This window comes from Paramormyrops kingsleyae, chromosome 1, assembly GCF_048594095.1.
Source record: "Paramormyrops kingsleyae isolate MSU_618 chromosome 1, PKINGS_0.4, whole genome shotgun sequence".
In the NCBI taxonomy this organism is placed as follows: Eukaryota; Metazoa; Chordata; class Actinopteri; order Osteoglossiformes; family Mormyridae; genus Paramormyrops; species Paramormyrops kingsleyae.
In genome coordinates, this window is record NC_132797.1 from 30,863,553 (window position 1) to 30,889,193 (window position 25,641).

At 43.7% G+C, this 25,641-nt stretch overlaps 1 protein-coding gene across 3 annotated transcripts in view; it reads left to right on the forward strand.

Annotated features, from left to right (window-relative positions):
• The window catches only part of svila (supervillin a), a 73,832-nt gene that overhangs the window by 4,650 nt on the left and 43,541 nt on the right, over positions 1 to 25,641 (forward strand). The window contains exon 1 of one of the 3 annotated variants that reach the window (XM_072713603.1): positions 11,257 to 11,390. The exons of the other annotated variants lie outside the window; for them this stretch is intronic. The gene's annotated coding sequence lies outside the window, so the exon portion shown is untranslated. Of the gene's footprint in view, positions 1 to 11,256; positions 11,391 to 25,641 lie in introns of those variants that run through there. 3 annotated transcript variants of the gene reach the window in all.

Genomic DNA, 25,641 nt, shown 5'->3' on the forward strand with positions numbered 1-25,641 from the left:
TGCTTTTATGACTTTCCTGCGAGTGTTTTTGGGGCACTTCGTCATGTTTTCCAGCATTCTTCAGATCATTCGTAGCTGCGTTTTCATCTGGAAACCCTAGTGCTGCCTCCCGGGTTCTGTAGCTGTTCCTTGCTGTGCTGCCTTATCTGATTCGGGTCTCCCGCCAGTGTAGCTCCTACTTTCCCCATTCATTCCCAGGTAGCCTTTGTCACAGTGGTGAAAGGAGTATTTCTTTTTGCAAGAATGGATAAGGGTTGGGTTAGGCTTGGTTTTGAGGGACGGACACATTTATAGAGCTTTGGGGTTTGTTGCTATGGGTGTGGTGTGTCAAACACAAGTAGTGGAGGAAGGGTTGGTGAAGGAATTGAAGGCTGATTAGATGGAGGTCTTTTGGAAGGGTACCATAAATGAGACGAGGTGCTCCCAACTGGGGAAGCCCTTTGTGATAGTGGGGTGCTGGCTTTACTGTTCAGGGACTGTCTGTGATACCTCAGTGTCTAACAGATATGAGATGCATGGGAAGACTGGATTGTCTGGTGTGCTTTTCTTTCAAAATGGATCATCAAGGTGGAACCACATGATTTAAAAAAAATTTTTTGGTTATAAATCCCTAAATCCTCATATTTCATGTTTAAGTTTTCCGGCCAGGCTCCAGTGACCATATGTCCAATGGATAAATACTTCTCCAGAAGTTACCATGAGATGACTGCCATAAATCAGAGAGACGCTGAAGAAAAATGTTGAACAGCCCAAGCTGCCTTTGACAAATGCTAGCAAACATGTATGTGTGGGAAGCTGGGATGTTGTTTTGTGCCTGACAGCAGGCATGCAGATGTGGAGGCTGATCACCACGCAGCCTGGAGCTGTGGCACTCAACTCGAAGCTCATACTTCTAGGTTGGGAGGAGTGTGACTACAACATTGTGAAACGCGGCCTCTGAGTAGAACTTCGGGAAGGCTTTTGTGTCAATTCGACAGTGGCCTCTTGTTGAGGGATAGAGTGGTGGTTTTTGAGGTCACTCCTGATATGGAAGAGACTCAAACTTGAAGCTTGCGTCGTCTCTCCAGGTTTCTGCAGTTTTGTGGTGGCTTGGACCAATGTTTCTGACTGATCTGGGGTCAGTATATCACTAATCTGCAAAACTCATGTTTCAGTTTTTCGAATTGTTGGAGTTGGAGTTAGGCCAACAGTTATGTTTTGTGGTGGCCTAGACTAATGTGTCTGACTGATCTGGGGTCAGGACATTATTTACCCAAGCTGTGTTATTAACCTGTGTAACTCATGTTTCAGCTATGTGGGTCTCTGCATTGAGTTAGGGTTGGACCAGCTGGAATGTTTTGATCTGTGCTCCAGATGTGAAACTGTTTGGAAATGACAGAGCCTTGGGTGACAGTGTAGCCTGTGTTGTTATAGTAATTCAGCCAATCACCGGGGTATCTAACCTAGGGCTGCACGAAATCGCATTTTGATTATATGGCGCATGCACAATACTTACCAGGGCCTCAAATGATGAGTGTAAACATTTGTCCGTAGGCCGGCTTTTTGGCACTACATGGATATTTACTTACCCCCACAATTTGGTTAGCAGATTAGTAGTGTGCCGTTAAATATTAATGCGAGGTGTATTGTAACACTCAAGTTTAGTAATCTGTATAAATTCGGTGTATCCTTATGTTTAGTAAACATGTCGGACTGTAAACTATAAAGTCCTGCCACACCACCAACATGTTTACCTTGCTTATTCATAAAATCTCTCTTAAATGATGTGGCTGAGCTGTCCCTTTCTTCATCGCTACATCAGTCTTTCTTGCTACTATGATTTGTCAAAACGGTATGATGTGGCATACTACACTAGCAGAATTTAATAGACATAAGGATGTGCTGTAAAGGCTCACCAGGAGTTGGGTTAATCTATGCAGGTAATGTGAGCTGATTTGTGCCCATTGAAACTACTTGTCAGTCTTGCTTATTGCCTCCTAGCGGATCATGAGGTCATCCTGGGTCATGGTTGATGTCATCCTGTTTTGGAAATGCCCATAACCATACTGTTTGCTGTCTGAAAATACTTCTGCAAAGTGTCATTTGACATATAATGGAGTGTGTTTATATGTTTCGGATAGTTTAGTGTGCTTGCTTTCTGGAACCTTGCTGTGACGTCGCATTGGCAGTTGCATGTTAAGAGGTTTTACACGTCGTTATAGTTTCAGACTGTGTGTGTTTTGGGGGATCTTGAACACTGCTTACGAATTCTGTTCTAACTGAGTCCCCTTAGCAGGGTGAAGTCTGATTTGTCTCCTCTTAGCACTGCCTTCTTATTAGTAATACGGCCTCTGCAGTGAGGCCCAGCTTGATTTTACAAAATTAGATCTTCTGAGGTGTTAGTTTTTATCAGAGTAGTTCTAATCTGCTTTCAGGGTGAGCCAGGCTGGTCGCTGAGGGATTTATATATATAAAAACATGATAAATGTGAATTCACTCTGGGGGCCCCCGAGGCTGCCCGCTCACACTTGGCTTTCTCTTATATGGGGGCGGGCAACACGGTCACGCTTCACAAGCGACAGACAGCCAGCGGCAACTAGGAGGAGATGGTCAGTCATCGCCATGTCACTGTACTTCTCTGTGTGGGATGTGTTCAGTATGGATGGTCTGCTCCTTGCTGCTAGGTGGCCCGGAGCCTCGTTGTGTGTTGGGACAAGGACAGCCCTAAATGTTTATTCTGTCACCATAACAACTGTGTATTGTCGCTGGCTTGTTTCAGTGCTGCAGAGTGTGCTTATGGTAATATTTCCACATAATTTTTCAATTAGCCTACATGGGATATATCCCTTCAGATATTGCTGGCCTGTATAGTCCATGTTTAATTTTTTTCATTTCAGAAAACCTGAGGAAAATTTGTTTTCTTCTTCTCTCTTACCCCCCCCCCCCCCCCCCCCTCCCCCATTCTTCTAACATCCGGAGGTATCGACCTGTGTTCGTGGGGGTGGGGGGGTAGTACTGTTCATTGTTTCTATTTTCTGCAAGATAGGTCAGCACATTTTGGAGGGGGAGGAGGGTGCAGTCTTGAGGTTGTTCTTTAATGGGAGGTTTATTCTCCCCTCTGTAACCCAGTTGGCCCAGTGGGATTGGTCTAGGATTTTGAGAAGTACAGTGGTACCTTGGTTAGTGAACATAATTTGTTCCGGAAATGTGCTTGTAATCCAAAGCACTTGTATATCAAAGTGAATTTTCCCATAAATAATGGAAACTCAGATGATTTGTTTAAAACCCAAAAATTCATATAAAAACGATTAATACAAAATATAAAGTAAATACATAATACAAATTAACCTGCATTTTACCTTTGAAAAGAATCGTAGATGGTGTGAGGGAGACAAGAGAGGAGAAGACTGTTATTTTATAGGATGACTTTCACTATAATGGAATCACTGCTATCTGTTGGCTCACTGGAATCTTTTTCTTTCTGTGCGACTACCAAGGATCCCATCCAATGACGGCTGCTTTTGTCCTTTTCGATTTTGCGGAAATGTGGACATTGCATTGTCGTTAAACAGATTCATCGCTCGCACTGCTACGCCCTTATTTGGGTGGTGCTTTTCTACTAAATTTTGACTACGAGTGAGGGACGCCGACTGAGACCGAGCATGGGAGACGATTACCCACAATCCCGCAGCGTGAGAGAGAACCATCGACTCAGTTGTGATCACGTAATGTTAGGCAGACAGAGCGTATACATAATACTTGTATTGCAAGACCTCACAAGGTTTTACTGTATGTATTTATTTTTATTCTATGTCACAATAAGGCCAAAACCTTAGCCAATCAGATCTCCACATACTAGAAGAGGAGTTTTGGAGAAATTGGGCTGTGTTATAATTTAAAAACCTCTGATAGTGACTGAACCTGACAGCTTTGGAGGGTACTGGGACCCCCCCCCCAACACAGAGAAGCCATATAAAAGGGGGTTGGTTCCATGTGATCTCTCAACCAGGCCTGTAGGGCATTTAAGAGACCTCCTGGTGCTCCTATGCATGGCCACTTTTGAAGATGAATGTTGTCATTAAGCCTGTCAAAGATGTCTCCTTCCTGCTTATTCTGTGTGTTTAAAGTTGCTCTTGGAGGACTTTATTTTAAAAGGTGACTTTCTCACGAGTATCCTCTTCAATTTTGTTCCCCTTGTGTTGAATACGATCATCCAGCCCAGTATGCTTCCATCTGTTAGGAGACGTCACTGTAGATTGTCTTTGAATACTCGAGAGCCCATTAGACATGACATCTGCCCATGATTTAGGAGCTGCAGATCATCCCGCAGTACCTCTGGTGGTATTTGTCTGTACAAATCTCTTCTCCCGAATGCTCTTAAACGTCTTTTTTCAGCGGTTTTGCTCGCTGACACGCGACCCCTGCTGGACATCACGGCTAATGAGGTGCAGGTTGGGCCGTTTCTTCCCCCTTTGTAGTCGTGCAGCCTGTTCTGTGCCTCAAGCTGCTTCAGAAAGGAAGAACCCAAGCTTTCATGGGGTAATTAGCATTTTGGTGGTAATTGAACTTGTGTCAGAGCTTCCCATCTGAGTGGGAATGTGTGAAGATGGCGTGAGGGCATGATTTAGACAACAGACTATCTACAGCTTATCAGTCACATGTTGGCATTGTTCCCTAACACTCGATTCTGTATCTTTGTGACGTTAAAGACTTGACTTTTATTGGAAAGTGTCCCTACTGAATACTCGAGATGCTTCAGCATAATGGGTGTTTATTTCTTATAGCCCTACCCCACTCTTTGGAAAACATAACTGCTAAATCTTGCTTATCTTTATATTTTGAAACTATCCTGTGGCATGTAGTGTCCTGGTTATTTAGGTGAACTCCTGCTCTTTAATCTCGGGGCACTCTAAATATCGCTGCTGGTAGTTTTGGTCCTCTTGCTCTGTTCGTTAATGCCCCTCCCACTCTCCCACACTCAAATGGATCTTTCTGGGCTTGTAGAAGCTGTTGCGGAGTTCTTGTTCTGGTTCAGCGTACCTCTTTGGTACCATGACAAAAAAAACCTTAGTTGTGCGTCCGGAGCGAGTTAAAACTGAGGAGGAGTGGCTTTGGCAAAGGAGATCTGCTCTGATGTTGGCATGGGATCTCCATCCCAGGGCACCATATGGGGAAGCAAGGTTCTCATTTGGCAGCATGCTCTGATGGGCTTGCAGGTTCTCATTTGGCAGCATGCACCGGTGGGCTTGCAGGTTCTCAAAGCTCTGCTTATTCTCCGATTTGAAGCAGAGCTCTGAGAAGTACAGTGGTCCATCAGAAGCTTGAGGAATATGCGTGTTATGTCCACCTGCTATGTAATTTTATAATTATTTTTGCCGTTCATGCTTTTTTTGCTTGAATCCAGATTTTAATTTGCCTTTTGCTTGGACCCCTGTTTTGACTTCTGCTTTTGAGCTGTTTACATTCTTCTTTCCTTGCTGTAAATGTGAGGCTTTTCTGGTGTGGCTTAGTGAGTGTGAAACACCTGTAACTGCTTCCACCAGCTGTGGGGCAGAGTTCCTGAGGACGGCCTCCTCACCTCTCCTTTCCCACCCCTCTGCAGCCACTGGCATGTTGAGTGGTGAGAAACCCCTCCCCAGCCTGACTGGTCTTTCGCACAGTACTTCATCGCACTGCAAGGGCTTATTCACGCTGGTCAAGCTGCTATTGGTCTGTGGGACATCTCAGTTGGATTAGCAGGATGCAGTGGGTACCTGTAACTTGGGCGCAAGCTAGTGAGTGACCTCCCTTCATTTCTCTGTCTGCCTGGGGTTTTATAGATGTGTGTGTGTGTGTGTGTGTGTGTGATATATGTCTGGCATGGTAGGTGAGCAAAGACACTGGACTCCCTTTAAGATGCCTGGTGGTATGCTTTGAAGAGGAGGAGCGCGGAGTCTGGTTTCTGTAAAGTCAGGTGCTGAGGGCTGTCTCAGTGATAAATGTCACAGTGGGGTGCGTTAATATTGCTTTTTAAAATGAGTCCCCGGCTCTTCTCACAGCAGAATGGCTCTGAAGCCTGAAAGGTGCTGAGATTTGCTGAATGGAAGGTGCTGTCAGTCTTCTCTGGCTGGTGTGTGGTTGCTTTGGATAAATGCATCTGCTAAATAAATTGTAAATTTGTGTTGTGAAGGTGAAAGATGGTTGGGAAGTGTCTGCTGTGTAAAGGAGCACAGGTTGAGAAGGAACCTCTGGATTAAGTGGGTGAAAAGGTGCGTTTCAGGGCAGCAAGCTCATAGCATGGATGGTGACGAGAAGCAGGCAACACTCAGGCTTAAAGTCCAGCTAGGCCAGCCGAAAGCTGCCTGTATAAATCAGATTGAATGAATAATGCTTGTGTCCTTGATGAATGTCCTTTTGGAAGTGTGTTCTTATTTTTAGGTGACACTTTCCTTGCCCTACCAACCATTCCGATTTTGAATCCCACAGCAAAAATTGTCTGGACTGTCTGACAGGGAGCTGGGAAGGAGCAAAAATGTGGACTGTCTGGATGTCCCCAAGGACCGGATTGTGAAACACTTCCCGAATTAACCCATTCTATCGTCTTTGCAGTTACCGCATGGCGTCACTAGGTAGCAGTTTACAGGCAAAATGATTTGAGGTTTTAATTATAGATGGTCATTCTGTGGTAGTTTTGTTTTCTGCTTTATTCTGTGGTCCTCAATCCTGTTTTTGCTCTTGGTTATGGAAGGGGGGGGGGGGTGGCGGTTGTTGTCCAGAATTGCGCTGGCAGCTTTGTCTGGTGAAGCAAGCTTGGAAGAAGCAAGACATAATTTTTTTTTAACTCATGTTTGCTGCGTGCCATCTTTCGAGAGTCGTTGGCAGAGTTCTAATGCTGAAGCACAATCTCACTCATCAGGACTGAGATTGTCTCTCTCTCTCCCCTTTGCTACTGCCCCTCATGCTCTGAAGCTCTTTGTAGGTGTCCCTTGGGCAGCTGGCCAGATCCCTTGTGTTCAGATTGGGCCTGTGGGGGACATACTGTGAAATGGGCTCAGGCTCAGTGCCTCGTGCTGATAAGTTAATAAAGTTTGATCTTGAAGACCTCGGTCATTTGTAGGTCTCTCTTGGTGAGCTATTGGCTAATTTGCTGCTTGAGATTTATTGCTCTCCTTGTCAGTATTGGCAAACGTGGGGCCTTGTGAGCCTAGGGGCTTGTGAGTTCATAATTGGTTTATGAAGTAATTAGGCCTGCTTGGGCAATGTCACCTAGTTTTTAGGTGGAGCTTAGCCTCCAGTTAAAATGGTTTTAAAATGTTCAAGGCCTCTGTTCTTGATTGGGTTGTACCTACCGCTGGACACTAGATGGCACTGTGTTGAAGCTGCAGAGCTAGTTTTTAAAATGCATTTTCAGGCCCAGCTGTGGGCGATCAGAGCTGTGTATCGTGGGCTTTTCCCCAGATTTCTCTCTGCCCTTCTGCCAGCTGGGGGTGAGAGACTCCCCTTTGTGTTTTGGGCCTTGCCAGAGTTCGGAGCCCTTCGTAGTTACTCTGCCTGGAGCTAACAGAGCTGCTGTGGTGGTGTGGCTCGCTGCTCCAGCCCATTCCGCTCTCTGTAGTCTTTAACCATTCCTGCTACTGCTCAATCCAGAATTTCTCCTTTCAGCTAGTATAGTTTTGTGGTTCTTAATTTTATGTAGCAACTCGAAGGTTCTGAAGTCCCACGGCTCCGTAGTCTTTAGAAACAATGTCTAGGTCAAAGCCTTTTCACTCATTGCTGCTTGGCAAGGGAATGAGCCCTCAATGTTGAAGTAGGAGGACATTTCAGTTGGTGCTGTGAAGTTCAGCGCCACCTGTCCGTGACACTGGGTTCTTACAGCGGACTGTGCCAGAGGCCAGTTAGGAGACTTCAGCAGAAACTTGGCTGATCGATGATACATGCTTAGTGGATTTAGCGCCATGCCCCTATATATCTTGCACTTTCGTCTGTTTTAAATGCCATTATGCTGTTCTAACTTTGTAGACAGTATTAGTGTCTTGTAATAACGGGAGGTTGGTGGTTGTCAGTTGCGTGTTTCTGAACTGCACCTTTCTGTCTCAGTCCTACAGAGGTGCCTTTATGCTACATTTCCCTTGTGTGTTGTCATTTGAACGTTTGACTTCTCTTCCAAAGAGAATTTAAGGATTCACGCAAGGCCCAGTGGTTACATTGGAGCTCAGCCCTGTACCAAGCGTAGCTGACCTGCTGTAGCTGCTCCATGGTCAGTGAAACGGGATCTGTGGTGTCAATGGAAGGACAGCGCTCCCGCTCATCTGCTAAGCACTACGTTGGTACTCGGCGCCCTTGAGTTGGGAGCTGGTTAGCTGAGGATTATATGCATTTATTAGCCTTAAAGATGTTTGGGAAAGCTAGGAGGAAATCTGAATGACCCAAAGCTATTGCCACCTGTGCAAACAGCCCGTCACCATCAAGCGCCTCCTGAATCTTACCCCTGTGTGATGGTTAGGCATGTAACGATGGATCTGTAAAAAATCGATGTAAATGTATGATGATTTAAACCGGCTGATGTGGAAAATGAATTGCTACTTTAGAAGGACTTCACGGTACTTTAACGGAAAAACTGGTGTAATATTACATTTGATTTCACGACTTTGTGTGGAGTTCGCACGCTCTCCCCGTTTTCGCCGGGGGCTCCAGTTTCCTCCCACGGTCTAAAAGCGTGTAGGATAGAGTGATTGGTGAGTCTAAATTGGCCCTGTGGTTGTGTGAGTGTGTGCGCCCTGTGGTGTGTTGGCGACTGCCTGGGGTTGGTTCCTGTGATAGGCTCCCCCCCGCGACCCCAGTTGGGATTAAGCGGATTCAGAACATGGATGGAAGGACGCACCGCCCGAACTTAAATCGGCGGTGTGGCAGCAATTTAGCTTTCCGGTAATCACAAACGAAAACGATTAAAGCACAAACAAGACATGCAAACACTGTAAAAGACTGATAACATACACAAATAGCATGTCCACCTGCACCAGAGTGAGCTGAGCAAAGATTATTAAAAGGGCAAATCACACTAAGCTGCACATGCAAGTCTGTTTATTTAGTTGAAGATTTTTTTTTAAATTTTGATTTGGGATTTTTTTTTTTTAAAACAGTATTTTATTCAATTTCAGTTGCACTGTTAAGAAGAGGACACGTTTTGCACAGTTTAGAAAGATAAAGGAATAGCTCATACTGCTAAAAAATCGTATCGTAAATCGTATTGAATAGTGAGTTGAGTGTCGTTACATCCCTAATGATGGTACAGTATATCAATACAGAGGGGAATACATGATTTCTCGCTGTTTTGCTGCTTTTGAGTTTGTGGTGTTCCCCCTTGGATTCTGCTGCTATGCGGTCTGCAGAGGATTGAATCCAGGTCTCCCCCCCCCCCCCCCCCCCTCCCCACCAGGCTGCCCTGATTGAGCGGGCTTATTTCCAGGATAAGAAAGTGTTCTGCAGTACAGGAGGTGGTTCTGTGGTTCTTTTGCATTGGGGACTAGCTCAGTCACCCCTGTCAACTATGACAAATGGCCGTATACTTTTGAGTTCATGCTTTCAGTTCAGTAATTTTTTTTTATTTCTTGTGGCCATGGGTTGGTTTTACTGTTTTAATTTTTAAACTTTATCAAGATAGGTATGGATAATGTATGGTGATTATAGCCTAGGTAAAGCATTGCAGTGGAATAAAAATTGAGTTCTCTTAGCAGTGCAGTGATAGTCTTCATAAGTAACCCTCCACAAAGTTTTTTTTTTTTTTTTTTTTTTTTTTTTTTTTTTTTAAATTGTTCAAAAAAAAAATTTTCTTGCCATGTATATAGCCCTGGTTGCTGGCATGGTGTTAAGTCAACATTACACCCTCTGGGATACAACCACTCCTTCAGCTTCAGAGCTCCGTTCCAAAGACCTGGTTACGTGAAAATCTCTGTAGCCCAACCATGACTGTGACCTGAACTTATGACTTTCCTTCAGCCTTCCATACTTCGGTTTCTATTATCTTTCATGAAATGGACATTTTTAACAACATTTTGTACATTATATTTCAAAGATCTTTTTCACTCTGGCATGCATGGTCAGGCATAAGAAGTAGAGTTGCAAATGCGCTTGTCTGTTGGACAGTGAAGTCGTTATTAGTCTTATTTGTGAATGGTCCCTAACAGGTAGACTCTAAAGAAGGAGTGATCTAAATGTGTTCTGATTTTGAACGACACTCTGGGTGGTGTGACGTCGTACAGCTGTTCTGTCACCTGCTGACCCAGGTGCTGCGTTCCCCTTCCTGTAAGCTCCCCTTTCATACCGTCAGTCAGCAGGTAGCCTGTTATTCCGACAGCAGAATTCACCGTGTTACTGCCAAAGCTGGCTATCTGCTAGAACAGCCGCTAATATGATGAAGTTCAGCATCTCACTGTGGTACTGCTGTTGTGAGGGGCTTGTTTCAAAGATGGAGAGGGGGGGCTTCATGTAAAACAGACCTAGTTACTGCATCTGAAGTAGCATGATCTTATTGTCCAAGAAATCAACATTCTGCGTTTCGAATAGTCAACGTAGCCCTCACATGTCAACCATAGCATGCAGGAAAAACCGATGAATTCCAGTGAGTTCTTTACTCCTCCTCTGCATGTCCACAATCATCCACATGTTTACTCTTTTTAAAAATAACAGGAGGTGTCGTGATCCTACTGAAACAGGGGATCAGTCGTCGAGGAAGCTTTTCTGGGAGGGATTGTTCTTAGGACAGCTGATTTGATCCCTTTGAGTGTCTGTGTGCCTATTTATGGTACATTGGCCGCTATCAAAGCCTCGCCGTTCGGCCCATAAATGGCCGCTCTTGTGTGCCATCAGTCACCGCTGTGCCTTTAGTCTCATGTGACCTGCGCTAGAAGCTTCTGGCCTCTTTGGCTACGTTTTGAGAATGGTGTTCCATTAGTTCCCTGACCCAGGTGATGGAAGGCTCACCTAAACTCTGAATCAGGCTTTCAGTATGGGGCTCTGACACCCAGCCTGCCCACCCGATTACTTGCATGCTTATAGTTCCCCCCTCCCTCATTCTCTCGTCCCCTGACCTGATTTATCTCACCCCCGCGGTCCCCAGTTGGAAAGCACCGTTTCTAATTTTGTCCGCCCCTGAATCATCCTGACTATAGCTGCCGCATGCTGCTCTTCAGGGAGCATGTGGTTGCACTGGAGCTCGCTTGTCATTTTGCCCCCCCTCCCTTCCCCCTCCATGGCACAAGCTCAGAGCCAGTGACCTTCACCTGTCAAAAAAAAAAGGGCGTGAGGGGTTTGGCGCTCACCCATCACCCTCAGGTTCCCACGCGTCCTCCCCCGGCAGTGAGGAACAGCCTTTCTGCACTGCAGCACGTTGGACTTGGTTGACTTTGGGTCTTCAGAGAAGGAGCCGAAGCAGAGTAAGTGCCTTGTGCTTGGCCGCATTAATACCCGCCGCTGCTAAAATGAATGCCCCGCTATTCCTCTATGGATTTTCCTTCTAATTTGTAGTGTTGATGTTTTAGTAAAACTGAAACCCACCAAATCTTGTCCCTGGCTCCCTCTAACAACCTGCTTATGCGTGGCATTTGAGACCCAGATGTTAATTTCGGATGGTGGACACTTTAAAATATCCTTCTGACATAAACTCAAACATGTATTCTAGAAGTTATTACTCTACAGATATGGTACAGAATCACGTGAGTGCTTTACATATCGTCCTCTATCAGACTGCACATTTTGTCGTTGATTTGATCTCCCTCCCCAGTTTTAGCTAAATGTATTTTTCAGCCAAAATAAAATGCAAAATAAACATCAATTCGTTGTCGTATATTAACACTTGTGATGGTCTTGGGTTACTTTGAGAGACTGGGCTTCTGTAACAATGGCGTTTTCAGGATAAAACTGTGACCAAGGTGTCCTTGGTGGACAAGGAGAAGTTCCTGGGGATGAAGTACCTGCTTATAGCCCTGTTCTCTAGCTGGAGCTTGGCGGACCGTGGTATCGGCGTGCGTTCCATGACCTCCTACAGCCTTTGTTCCCCCGCCCCCGTCTTTATTTTTCATGAGTGCTGGAGCCAGCAGCCAAAGCCTTCTGGTGCAGCTGTTTGTCTTACCGCACCTGTCGTTCCTGTAAAAATCCGCTGTCAGGAGGCTAAGCCTGTTTGCCTCAACTGTCCAGAGCAGGCAGCCCTTACGCAAGCTCCTCTTTGCTCACTACGCTCTAGCAGGACTGGACACTTCGAGTTTTAATCTGTTATGGTTTCGGCTTCCAACGTTTATCCAAAAAAAAATAATCGAGATAAAACGTGTCGCATTTAGTTTCACAGTAGTGCTCCCATTTTGTTATAAATCTATCGCACCCCTTTCCTACCCATTTTTGTTTCTCAGTTGAATTATATTTGCAGTTCAAGGAAATCCACTGTTAAAAAGACAAGTCAAAAAATGCATGAATAATCGTGATCTCAGTATCGATCAAAATAATCGTGATGATCTTTGCCATAATCGAACAGCGCTACTCTCCAGGTGACTGTTTGGTAGCTCAGGCCCCGGATGGTGGCCCAGATACTGTGGGTTGCCTGTAGTGAATTGGAGCAGGTCCGGTTGAAGCCCATCTGGCACTTTCAGCAAGCTTCACTGCCGGTGCCCCCTGCCCAAGGCCAGCTGAAGCCAGCTTACTAAGCCGGCACCTTGTCAGAAGGTGGTGCCCCGTGCAGCCGCCTGTCCCACCTCTTGGGTTGACTAGTACTGACTCAGTATTCTTATACTGCAGGTAATCCTATTTTTGTGCCTCATCTAGTCACAGACCGTGCCTTAACCATATATTTCGCAAATAGATTTTTTTTATTATTGATTTATATAAAATTTATAATTACCGTGATAAATTGATTCTTGGGATTTCACTTTACTGATTATGCATCTAATTGCAGACCTAATTGTATTACATATTCAAATTTCTAGAGACAGACTGAAGCAGTAGCTATAAAAACTAAAATGCTGAACAGTTATAAATTGTTGTATGATAGTTATAACTGTTTGTACGAAGGGCAAACATAGTTAACAGGGGTTCCCTCTCCATACACTCTGCACAGCGATCCATGAAAAATTCATACCGTATGGGGAAATTAAAAGCGGCATCCTGGGCTCAGCACCAGGCAAATACAAAACATGGTTTCAGCTCGCAGGAATCTGTCACAATAACTGTCCTCCGTGGAGGAAATCTGAATGTCAGCAGATAATTGGAGGCATCGAACTTTTAGGGGCAAAGTTTTTAAGTCTTTACTGTTGGTTATAACCATGCCATGGTTGCACAAAGTTCCCATGCAGAACCGATGTATGGTGTCCTGTACAGCTGAGGATGCGACAGCTTAACGGTGTCTATGGAGCTGGCATGATAGACGCCAACACTCTGCTGCCTATTTGAGATGCTCACCAACTTGTTTAACCTTGTTTTGTAATGGTCCTGAATACCATCCTCTTCACATGCTAAGGCTTTTATGAGAGCGCCGGTGTTTAGATGCACTTATGACCTCATTTGCTATTTTCAACAGACCTGTTTATGATGTGAATTTTGGGCAGCTTACTACACGCGCTACAGTGATCTGTTTTGTAGAAATGATACCTGGGATCATCATCTCAGCCATGTGGGCCAGGCCATTCCTAGGCCTTCACGTGAAATCTGTTAGTTGACATCTCACCCCATCTCAGAATCCGATCCCTTCTGAGCAGACCTCTGCTGATGCGGTTGGGGGTTGTGGGTGGGTGGTCGGGTGGGGGTTGTGGGTGCTTCATTGAGTAAGCCTCCAGGAGGGAGCAGCTTGGGCTCAGCCATTGGTCCTTGGCTGGACGCAGGCCTTGTAGAGTTTGCCCCTAATAAACCATGATGTCACCAAGCAGACGCCCAGTTTAGCAACATCTCTCCTGAGAATATCGCATGTGTAACTGCTCTTCCTGAAGAGTGACAGCGAGCAGACGGAGGCAGTGTCTGAAATTTAATAAAATGTATCTATAGCAACATGTCAAGGGCGATTGAGGAAGGAAATGGGAAGTGAAAGTCCTCTAAGTTTGGATGTATATGTATTATATCAGACATCTTTACTTAATTAGCCTTCGTTCAGTAATGTTATTAATCTGTGCCTTAGCACTGCCGCCTTCAGTATTATGGGGATATTAATAGTGTCTCAAACAGTCTAAATGTTCCTGTGATTGTATGTTAAGGGCCAAAAACACTTTAGTTATAGGTATGTGAAATGCTGTGGAAAAGATGTGTATATAGCCATTTTTGGGTTCTGCTCCCTATGCGTGTAAGAGGACTAACTTTATCAGTGACAACAAGGGGTTTGCAAGATATAAGTAATTCAAAAATCTTTTAAAAACTTATTTTGAAAGCAGATATCAGGTATTTCGTATTCATGTTGTTTTCATGTCATTTGATACCACATTGGCACTAGGGGTGCGAATCAGCAGTGACCGCCCAAATCGTCATAGATTTGTGTCGATTCAATGTATATCGCAATTTTTAGACAGATTTTGCTAAAGAACGCTTCAGCCCTACATTTGAAGTAAAGACGAGGACTATGATGGTACACCTTTGGGTTACCACATTTTCAGTTTTGAATGTGCAAGGAGAGTGCGAGTGCTAGAGTGTTTAGTGACTTGTAGGAAAAGTCTCTGCACATGTGTACTCATTTATGATGGCACTGTGCAAACCTGCGCATGTCATTCCCTTAAAATCAGGCTGTGTGCAACTGGGCATATATATTAGCTAGGGGTGTAAATCACAGCTTTCCTTGCAATACGATACAATCCTGAACAACGGTTCGATTTTTTAATTTTATTTATTTATGTATTTTTTGATACCTTAGAAATTCCCATGATACGATTCAATTCAGTTCGATACTGGGGATAGTAGTCGAAATGATGAAATTTCACATAATCCTTTACATTTCAATGAATTAAAAAAAGCAAATATAATTAGCATGTTATATTTTATTGGGAACTGTCTAGTGTAGCCAAGTATGTCCCATAAATCAAGCAAAAAAAAGTGCAATAAGGTAAAAATAAAAACTTTGGATGGTTGTAGATTAACATGGTGACATTATTATTATTATTATTATTATTATTATTATTATTATTATTATTATTATTATTATTTTTTAATCAAGTCTTCTCCAGACAAATACAAAAGTGTAACCAAAAGTATGTCCATTACTGTCATGACCTACAAGTATGACCCTCTCGTGTGCTATGCCCCTCATTAACTTCGCGTGCAATCCCGATTGTTACCAGCTGTTTCTTATTGTTTCGTCTAGCCCTGTGTATTTAAGTCCACGTCAGAGTCTGTCGCCCAGATCTGTCATTGAACTTTTCCCCGTGTTATGTGCTGTGCTTGCTCCCCCCCCCCCCCCGTTTGTTCGATTTCCGTCTGCCTGACCCTGATTCCTCGTTCCCTGCTCGCTTGCTCTACGCTGGGATACAACAATTACAAGTAAAATAAAGTGCAATAAAGTCAAATAAACATTGTCAGACATGTAGAATGAGGAAGATCGATAAATCTATACAAATCAATGTATTGTTATACCCCTAATATTAGCAGTACCAAATGTGAACTACCTAAAATCGTGTTGAAATTGCTGTTTCTTTTATGACGATATTAAAATCGCCACCTTGAAGAATTGCAATTTGTTAAAGAATCATTTCCCACCACCCATAATTTGCACCTTTTTTTTTTTAAACAAAAGGTAAGACTGAATGTACCTGAAAATGGTACAACCACAAAAGAATGAATCTTAAATATTTTATCCATCTGAGTAAGTGTACTTATACAAATAATTCATTTTAAAATCACAAAAACAAGGTTTTTAGATTTTAGCTGAATTATCACTACATATAAATTTGACACGTTTTGCAATACTAAGTGGTGCGATATGTGCTGAAAACACCTCTAATCTTTGACAAATGTAAGAAATTTTATTTTATTCCACGTTTAATTTTCCCATATCACAGTTTTATGAAATACTGGTTACACCAAGTAAGTTACAGCACCTGACCATGTTGCTTCTTCAGTCAAAGGCCATTGCTTGTTGAACAAACTGACGCTGAACATCAGGCATGACAGTCAAGGTCAACTGAACTTGCTTTATCTGAATGTATAAAAAAACATGCAAAGAATCATGAACTTGTCTTCAATTGATATTTTTAGCTAAAAAAAAAAAAATCTAGCAACAGTGAATCCAGCTAAAAACATGCGCGCTCACGCTCCCTCTCACTCTCTCTCTTTTCACACTTGGTTTCAAAATGCATCTTGAGCAATCAGATCACAAGTATACAGCACTAAATACAAGTGTAAACGACTGCCAAGACATTGTGATCCGATCACCGAAACCACTTACCAAGGTGTTCTGGGACCCCATGTTTTGTAGTTTAAACATTAATGTGTCCTGATGCGTCCCTGACAAGGATGTCACAAGAAAATACGTCATCAGTGCAGGATATGGTGGTGGTTTTGGTGACAGCAATTCTGGAAATAATGGAGAGGAGACTGACGTATGTGGTTGGAGTGCAAGTGAAATCGGATGCTGCATTTCCATTTAGGCAGATGATTCAGTCTAAAGAGAACTAGATGATTCCTATCGTAACCTGCTTGTCTGGTAAAGGAGACTTTTGTAATATCTGAGTGCAGGGCTATTTGACCTTCTAGCAGAAGTAATGTTGACAGTAACAAAATCTAAACAGAAGTAGTCAGCTGGACACCTTGGAGATGCTTAATAGATACGCGGAGATGCATGATCGATTCTGGTGTAAATGGCGACATGTCTTGGCTGTATACTTGTAATACTGTACATACGCCCAAAACGCACTTTAAAAGAAAGTATAAACGGTGCCTATATGTGTGTGTGAAATGTCTGTGCACGCACACGTCCACATGTTTCCATGTAAACTACTTTTCACTTCTTTTGGTAGGGTAATTTGCCGTAGCAGTAGAATCTGCATTCACTTTTACTCTGTGACAAGCCACTTTTTCCTTACTTGAAAGTGGCATCTATTTGGGGAAAAGATGCTGTATTATATTGCATTAATTATGAAATGGCAGTGGATATTTTTAATATTGTATTTACAAATGTAATTGGTTTTTTTTAGTAACGTTTCTGCAATTTATTGAATTATTGGAATTTACATCATTCGACATTTCAGTTCAAGATCAAATGTGACTGGCATTATCATGGACGGTTATGTAAGCACATGGCCTTGGTGTGAATGTCTCAAACATAATTTTTAAGGTAAATACAAATTTTCATAATGATGAATTGTAAGTGCTTTCCTGTTTGGCCATTTGACATGTAAACTTAAGCATACCTGACCATACTCTAAAAAAATGTCATTATCTGATATTTTAAAAAGTTACTCACTTTGGCTTGGAGCACTGAGAGACAAACCCCTGATGACCCTATTATTTCATATTGCATGGATTTCTTGCACAATATGAATCAAATGGCTCTTTGAACGGTGGTTACACCTCCTTTGCGCTAAAGGAAGTTGACCTGACTAACATGAATCCCCAAATTAATTTGAATATTCAGAAAAATAATTTTCTATTATGTTATTTTCTATTAAAACAGCTCTAATATGAGATTATGATAAACTAGTTGATAGGGTGTTTTTATTGAGAATTTCACATTTTTAAAGCAACTTTATTTGAAACTTTTAATCAAAATTGATTAAAACACGAAATTTCACACTTGGTCCTCAGAAAAGAATGTATTCAAGTAATTTTAAAGGTAATTTTAATACCTATAAGTAAAGTATATGGACAAAAAAAAATTAGCATCACTTTATTGTCCCAAAAACTTAAGTTCATTGCATTGGTCTGTAAAGTGCTCAGCCAACTTAAGCAGATAGTTTTCATCCATCCATGTGACACTGAAATGCTTTAACAAGCACTTATCAGTCATGTTCCTCCTCTACATTTATTGGACATCTTCTCTCACGTATTTGCATTCATTGCGTTTTGTGTAATGCTATGATTCACACCAGTCTTTCTATTCCTCTTTATTTCCACTCTTTCCTCTTATTTTTGTTACTTTCATCGAGAGGGCTGTCGTTTCATGTAGTGCAGATGAACAGTGCGGCGCGTGAAGACTGCGTTTTCACTCCTGTGTTTGGGTTTTTATTGACTTCAAGTGTTTCCTGAGCACGTTGTGGTCACTGATCTTTATCCGAAGCGTGGACCTCATTGAAGACCAGCGGAAGTCATGACTGGTGAACGAGCTGGTAAGAGTGATAAGTGGAGCTGCCATATGAGACCTGATGAGGCAGGGCGGTAATGTGGTATTTCTTGTTGCTATTCCTGAGCATGTCGCGTTGACTGCCAGCCCCGTGTTAGAAGAAGGTTACCAACCAGCTGGTGGAAATCTGGTTGGGGAGCCTCGTCATTCCTTTTGTTGTTTTGACTCTCAACTTTCAAACATGCTGTTATCTTTAATTGCTAGTGATGTCAGCTGATGAAGGATTTATGTCTGCGTCTGAACGTCTGATTGCACGTTGGCCAGTGTGGGATAGGGCTGTCAAGACGTCTTCAGCGCTTAGCTTCCCTGTCATTTTGAGGGGGCTGGTGGCATCTCACCACTGGAAGTGTGTCATAAGAATTTTTGCCTAGCTGATTTCAAAGCATACATTTGAGATTAGCTAGCTGTTAAGTGTCAGGTTGATTTTAGCGCGCAGTCTTTCTGAATCACGAAATGTCCTCAGTATTGTAAGACTTGACTCTAAGGGCTGCATTGTTTTCATGGCATCTGTGAGGCCAAACAGATCCAGAAGCATGTTACTTGGTAGTATAATTTGTTTTCCCACTTGTTTATCCGTGGTTCAGTTCTAGCCTGCGGGTGGTTTTCATGGGTTATTGAGCCTCTGAGATGGGCTTGCAGCTTTCTTCTGTGCTGTCCTTTCACTGCCTTTCTCTGCTAGCAGTGCTGGCTCAGTTTGTGAATTCCAGGGCTGGCACTGGAACAGAAAAACGTCCTCTTTGAAAGCGACAGGGAAATGGCATGGGGGGGGGGGTGTAATGTTTGCAGAGGTGGAAATTCATGAGGCCGTCATGTGCAGGTTAGGAACTTGATGCTGTGATGAAAGGCTGTCCTCGGCTCAGGGGGGATGGGACTCTTGCCATCCTGAAGGAGAACTTTCATTGTAAAACGAGGGAGTTTAATGATCATCAGCTCGGAAAGTGCCCCTCCTGAAATAGCATATCTGTATTTATTTTGTTTTACCCATTTAACAAAGCTCTGTCGTTGCAGATTTGACTTAAATCTCCTTGAATAATGGTTTTATGATTATAAGACTGGGCTGTATGCTACAGGTCCTCTTCTGTTGTACATCTGCTGTATCCATCCAGTGTTTAGTAACTGCATATCCCGTTTGAGTTCGAGTCCAGCAGATCCTGTCCCAGGGAATCAAAAAAGCAGATGCTCATTAAAAAAAAGTTGATTTTAATCACACATCTTTACTATGAGAAGAAATGTTAGAATCTGCCAAATTTGCAGCCTGGAACCTACGGTGTGCTAACTAACTACCCGAGTGTCTGATTGGCTTTGAGTTTGACTTCGGTGGTCCTCCTCATTTTGGTGTCCTTTGTGAATGTTCTCATGTTTAAATTTATACTCCTGCTTCTTTTTCCAGCTCTCTGTTCCAGCATTCTGGTTTAAATCTGTGAAAGGGAGCATTTGTTATGTTACCAATATGGAGACGGATTGGAACAGTGGAATTTGGAGAAACAATTCGAGACATTGGGCAAATGCATCCCCAGTTAGAAAAAGGGCTCCATTCATACTGTGAATTTATACCTTCTGTTATCGATGTTGAGTGTAACATATGTGATTTTGTGTAAATTCTGGATATTGATGGATACATGACCAGCATGAGTCAGTGTGCTGTTTTTGGTATAATGGAACCTCACTAAGACTTGGTGCTAGTAATTTATAAGTTTTAGTTTGAGTACTTCAGCTTGTATTTCCCTCTGCTCTGCTGAAGCTGTTTTGTTCAGTACTGCGTGGCGCTAAGAGACCAAGATTATAACTTTTCTCTGCACTTACCAATCCCCCCCCCCCTTTTGTGGGCTGGGGCTGACTCCTAATAAAGGCAGCTGTGGACAGGAAGTGGCATGGGCCTGGTCTGGGTGAAGAGCTCCATCCCTGGAACGTGCTGACAGCTCCGCTAAGTAGAGGCTGATACGTAGGTCACGTTGGCAGAGAGCTTCTCATTGGGCTATTCCATGTGTTCTGATAGGGTTCACGCAGGTGTCCATATTTGCCTTCAACCTGAAGTAGAATTCCAGTCATGCCAAAAACTTGGGCTGGAGCTGTTGGTCTTCAAGTGTCCACACCTTCTGAGCTAAGTATGTAATTTCCCATTATGACACACTGCATGTGTTCCTACTTCACCATGTAAATAAAGCTCCTTGCTCATGCATACTGCCAGTTCTCTTTGGCCACTCCCACCGTCCCCTGACATGCATAGCGTGAAATGACAGGGTAAAGCTAGTTGGTTTCCATAACATTTTTGAAGACCGCTGTAATACGAGGTCCTAAATGGTTCAGGTCGTTCAGCCACCTGTTGCCATGACTATGCCGTTGACAGGTGAGCAACAAAGCTCACTTTGAACACCATGGTTCATTCCCACTCAGAAAGCACCTGACCGCACTGATGGTCATTGTCCGATTATGTAACGACTCGATATGTTCTATTGTTTGTGTGTGTGGCACTCATCAGCTTTTGAAATGGGCTGAGAACCTTTGTGCTGCACTGTGTGAATGCAGTACTGATTAGGGCCATTGTTTGGGGCGGAGCTTCAGACAAAGGCAGAAGACTCATCGTAATTATGCACAACCCAAACAACCACTTGTGAACCATTCAGCTAAAAGCTGGTTTGATTCTCTGAAACGCTGAACCTAGGACTGGCTGACCCTTCATTGATTTGTGGGTGGATCATCCTTTCCAAAATTCTCTCTGCCCTAGAATTATGTCTCTGTCTATGTTTCTCAGATCTGAACAGCCAAAACCAAAGGTTTTGCTCTGACTCCTTTCTCATTTGATGTGAAGTATTCCACTAACAGATCATTGAGATGGTTACTAGTCTTTGAATCAGTAATTCAATGACACATAACCTGGCAGACAGATATGTGTAGTAGCTTTGCCATTTGAAGATGAATGCACTGTGTGATCAATATTAACAACCTATATAGCTCAATGCCATGGATCAAAACCTAATGAATACCCTGGAGCTGGTATACGTCCATGAAGAAGCAGCTAATAGACTCATGATTCTAGATGTTGAGATGGCCTGAAGAGACATTTGTCCAGGGAACGCTTACTGGTTCTACCACCAAATAATCTGCTTGCCGTTTTTAACCTGTTTACCTGTACTTGCTGTGTGTTACCCAGCATCCTCGATGAGTGAGCTGGTTTTTCACATGTGGCTTTCCAAGTTTGGCGGGCTTGAGGCTGTTTCTGGAGGACGCCTAGGCTTGAGTCATTCTGTTTTTTTCCTTCTCTCCCCCACCCCGCACCCTGTGCTGCTCTCCTGGCCCATTTGTGTTCTGGAGAGCCGAACAGTTCTTAGGCAGGGGGCTGAAGTGGAAATAACATTGGGAACGTTCTGGCAGACCCGAGGGCGGAATGTTCTGTGAGGTTCCACAAATGGAGAACTCTGTTCCCCGGGAAGACCTGGATGCAAAGATACTGGTGAATTGTGTATCTTTGAGTCAGAACTTAAATTTAAATGCGTTTGTGAAGTTTAGTGAATATATCATTTTAGAGCATGACAGTTAAGATTTCAAAACCTGAAAGCCGTCTACCCAGTTAAGACTTAAGGCGCTAGAGTTCTGTGCCTTAAATGTTACTTTTAGTTTCTGTAAAACTTTACAGCATCCAGTTAGGGGAGGTATGCTAGCAAGGAAACAAGCAGCCCAGCTATGCATCAGACAACATTATGTGACATCTAGCTCGGCCAGTAGAAGGCCAGCAAGCTGTGTCACCCTGAGCTTGACCTTTGACCTTACGACAGAGCGTCACTTTTATTAGTGCCTTGCAGTCACCCTCTGTACACAGCTCCTGTTGAGTTCTGGGGGAGAGGGGGCTGAATTGATGGCAGTTAATAGCTTCCACCCCACCCAAAAATGTGATTCTTTATCTGGCTCTGTCCTTGGTATGTCTGGCTTTTTAAATTTGCTTTCATGCTTGGAAGCAGGGGAAGTGTGAGGTAGTAATTTTAAAGAGTTGCTTGGCTGTTTTTATGGTCTTAAGCACATGCTGTCTCCCTGCTGAAAGGTGGATATGAGTGGGCATGCGGTCAGTCTAGGGTATGACTGCTGGATGACCGTTGACAAGTGGCCAATCAGTGCACCCGTTACCTTATTAGGGCGTGTTGCTTGGGTCGTGAGCCTGGGGACTGGCTAAGCTTGATCTCCTGTGTGTGTGTGTGTGTGTGTGTGTGTGTGTGTGTGTGTGTGTGTGTGTGTGTGTGCGCGCGCTTGTGCATGTGTGTGCTTGTGTGTGTGCGCGCGTGCAGCATTGTAGTTTTGTCAGCTTTGTTAGTTGTGTACCTTTTTTTTTGTTTTGGCCTGCATATAGGTCAAACATTTTGCCATGTTTGGGTCTTGCCCAATACATCCAGTACATCAGTATTTAGTGTTTGGTGTCTTTACACATTTGGTCCAATTCTTGGCTTGATTGAGGGAGGATGGCACTGATTTCCACAGAGGGAGGGCAGTCAAATGGACCTTATTTATATTTTTAAAACCACTCAAGGCTCCTTTTGCATAATCCTTGTGCTCCAAAGTGTTCTTGACCCTGAGGTCTTCAGAGTGTCTTGCTTGTACCGAGTGATTGTTGGACTTATTTTTAATTTGCATACCTATTTGAATTTATTGGTACAGAATGGAAGCCAGTTGTGTCTCAGCCAACAGGCTTCCCTGTCGCATACTTGCCAGGGCCATCTGTCTTGCTTACTCTAAATCTGGGTTATCTTCTAGAGAATTCCATCTCAAAGATATGTTGGGAGGCTGTATGAGAATACATTTCTAAAATGAATTCCCCTTCCTCCTCTTCCTTCCTTCCCCTCTTCTCTAGCCTCTGACTGTTTCAGAAGAGTATGAAGTGTTTTCACACACCCAAGTTACGGAAATTGGTCACGCAGCTCGGACTTTAGAACATCAGGGTCCTGTATCAAAGGCTTGTTGGAGTTCACTTCAGCTGTCCTCTGGTGACCTGGCTCTTACGCTGAATTGCTTTTTCCAGGCAATTCCTGCCAAAAGAATCACAACGGCAAATACAATCTTGACACCCTCTGTTTCTGGTTCCAGTTCTAGTGAATTCTCTGGTGGTTCTAATATGGCCTGCTTTCTGTGCCTTCAGTGGACTTGAGTGTCCTGAAATGGGGCAGGAAGATAAAATCTGCATGGTGTCAGATCTCTGGAGCACCTTCACACTGCATCTGACACATCAGGCTCATTAAGTGGGTTGATACTGTTCCTCGGAAGCTGCCTTTACTGGGTAAAAGGATAAATTCCCACACTGCTGGTATTTCTGTCTCTGTGCCACTGGGCCTGATTATCAGTGCCAGCAGCTGTGGTGAGAATGGCATATTCCCACTGCCTGGTTATGACCTGGAGTAACTTCAGCTTGGCGTGCTTTAATTACTCATACCGCTATTGCGTCTGCCTGTATTATGGCTTGGGAGGGGTGGTCTTTATAGGAGGCTGGTCATTGTGGAATATCTCTGAGCTGGAGATATGCAGAGCTGCAGTTTATGGAGTTTTTTCGATTGGGGGGGTTGGGGAAAAATACTTCTTTGTAACGAAACAATAGATGGGACTGCAGCCCAGATCTCACCCACCCCCCCCACCCCACCCGGTCCACTTAAAGGTTTCAACACTGCATTCCTGTCACGATGTGTTTCAGACCATCTGCCCCCGCATCAGGCCGAGGGGCTGGGTGATTTTTCAAGTTATTGATGGTGTTAAATTTGGGTCTGCTGGTAAGGTAGCTGGACTAAAATGTAACATGCTTTTGACTCATTTGAGGCAGGGAGTTTTGAATTCAGCCTTATGACTGTGTTTTTAATGTGTTCATTGTCCGTCTTCCTTAAATTAACCGAAATGACCTGAGGAAGGAAGCTTTGTGAAGGATGTTTCTGAATGACGGTGGTTAGTCAGTGTTCACATTTGAGCAGATCTTGGTTTTTACGTGACCTTTTGTGCCCTCAGAGCTTCTCTCTGGCCGTGAGTACAAGGGTAAGAATACAGGAATCAACCTTTCAGGAACGATAAGTATTACTGACATGTGACTAGGACAGGTGAAATTTGTGAGTGATGTGTTTGGGACTTTCTAGGGAATGTTCTGGAACCACAAAAAAAAAAAAAATTTGTATTCCGAAGGCAGCCATTAGCAGTAACTGGCACCAGCTTGGTCTGGGATGGGGGGTATTTGGGGGGGGGGTGTAATCAACTGCTGGAAGACTTTTTGTAGGAACAATTTGGGAACAGGGCCCCGCCTAGTTTAGAATAAAGTGTTATTTCACATGGGAGGTGCAGGTATTTTTTCTTCGGCAGGACAGTATGTCGTCTCCAAGGCCCCACTGGGACAGAGCAGGTGGTCTCTTCCCTTGGCTGTCTCTGGCAGCAGTCACATTTGCTCCTGGCGATTTCAGACACTTGTGTAAATGGCTGTACACTTTTGCACATTTTTATGTTGTGAAAATGCTTTAGTGAATACCTGCGCAAGGTAAGCGCGTGTGTCTGTGTGTGAGGGACTGAGAGTGAGTGAGCGCACTGCCACACTCAAAGAATCTGAAGTTTGTGTAGCCTTATCTAAAGATCGTCAAAGCTTTTTAGCCTTTTTTTTTTAATTGAGGAAATGGTGTGCTCTGGTTTTAAAGCTGAACCATATGTCTTAATTGTCAGATCTTAATCTTATTCACACCCCACACTGAGAAAGTCAGGAGGTCTGAATTTTGCCTAAGTTTGTCATCACAAACAAGCATCACTTGGCTCTGTTGGTTAGCCTTATGCCTGACTTGTACACCAGCGTTCATAACAAGTCTCTAAGTTTGTTTACTGGGCATGACTCAAGTTCTGTCACTGATGACAGAGATTTAGCATTTTTTTTTTTGGTTGCATTCCGTGTCTGCGAGTTTGAACATGTTCACGTCACGCCGACTCATGGGAGTGTCTGTGTACCCAACGGTGGAGGAGGTGGGTCGGGAGCATGAGGGGGGGTGAAGAACGTAGATCCTGTGTGTTTGTTACTCTCCATAAATCTGCAAATTGAGAGCTTTTTAGCAGCGTTCAGTTTTGCCTCCTCTTGGGATGGTACACTCATTTAGCATAACGATACGATTAGTCAGAGTGAGTCGTCTTGCAATCTCTCTCTCTCTCTCTCTCTCTCTCTCTCTCTCTCTCTCTCTCTCTCTCTCTCTCTCTCTCTCTCTCTCTCTCTCTCTCTCTCTCTCTCCACGCACTTCAGTGTTTCTCTTTCATAGCTCAGAGATGTGAGGAATTTCTTACGCTTCTCAGACCTGTGCCGTTCTCCCGCTTCTTCTCTACGTAAACCTGTCCTAGGCATTATTCCCATGATGCATCTCTCTGCGCTGGACGCCCTCATCCAGGCTCTCTCCGTGGCG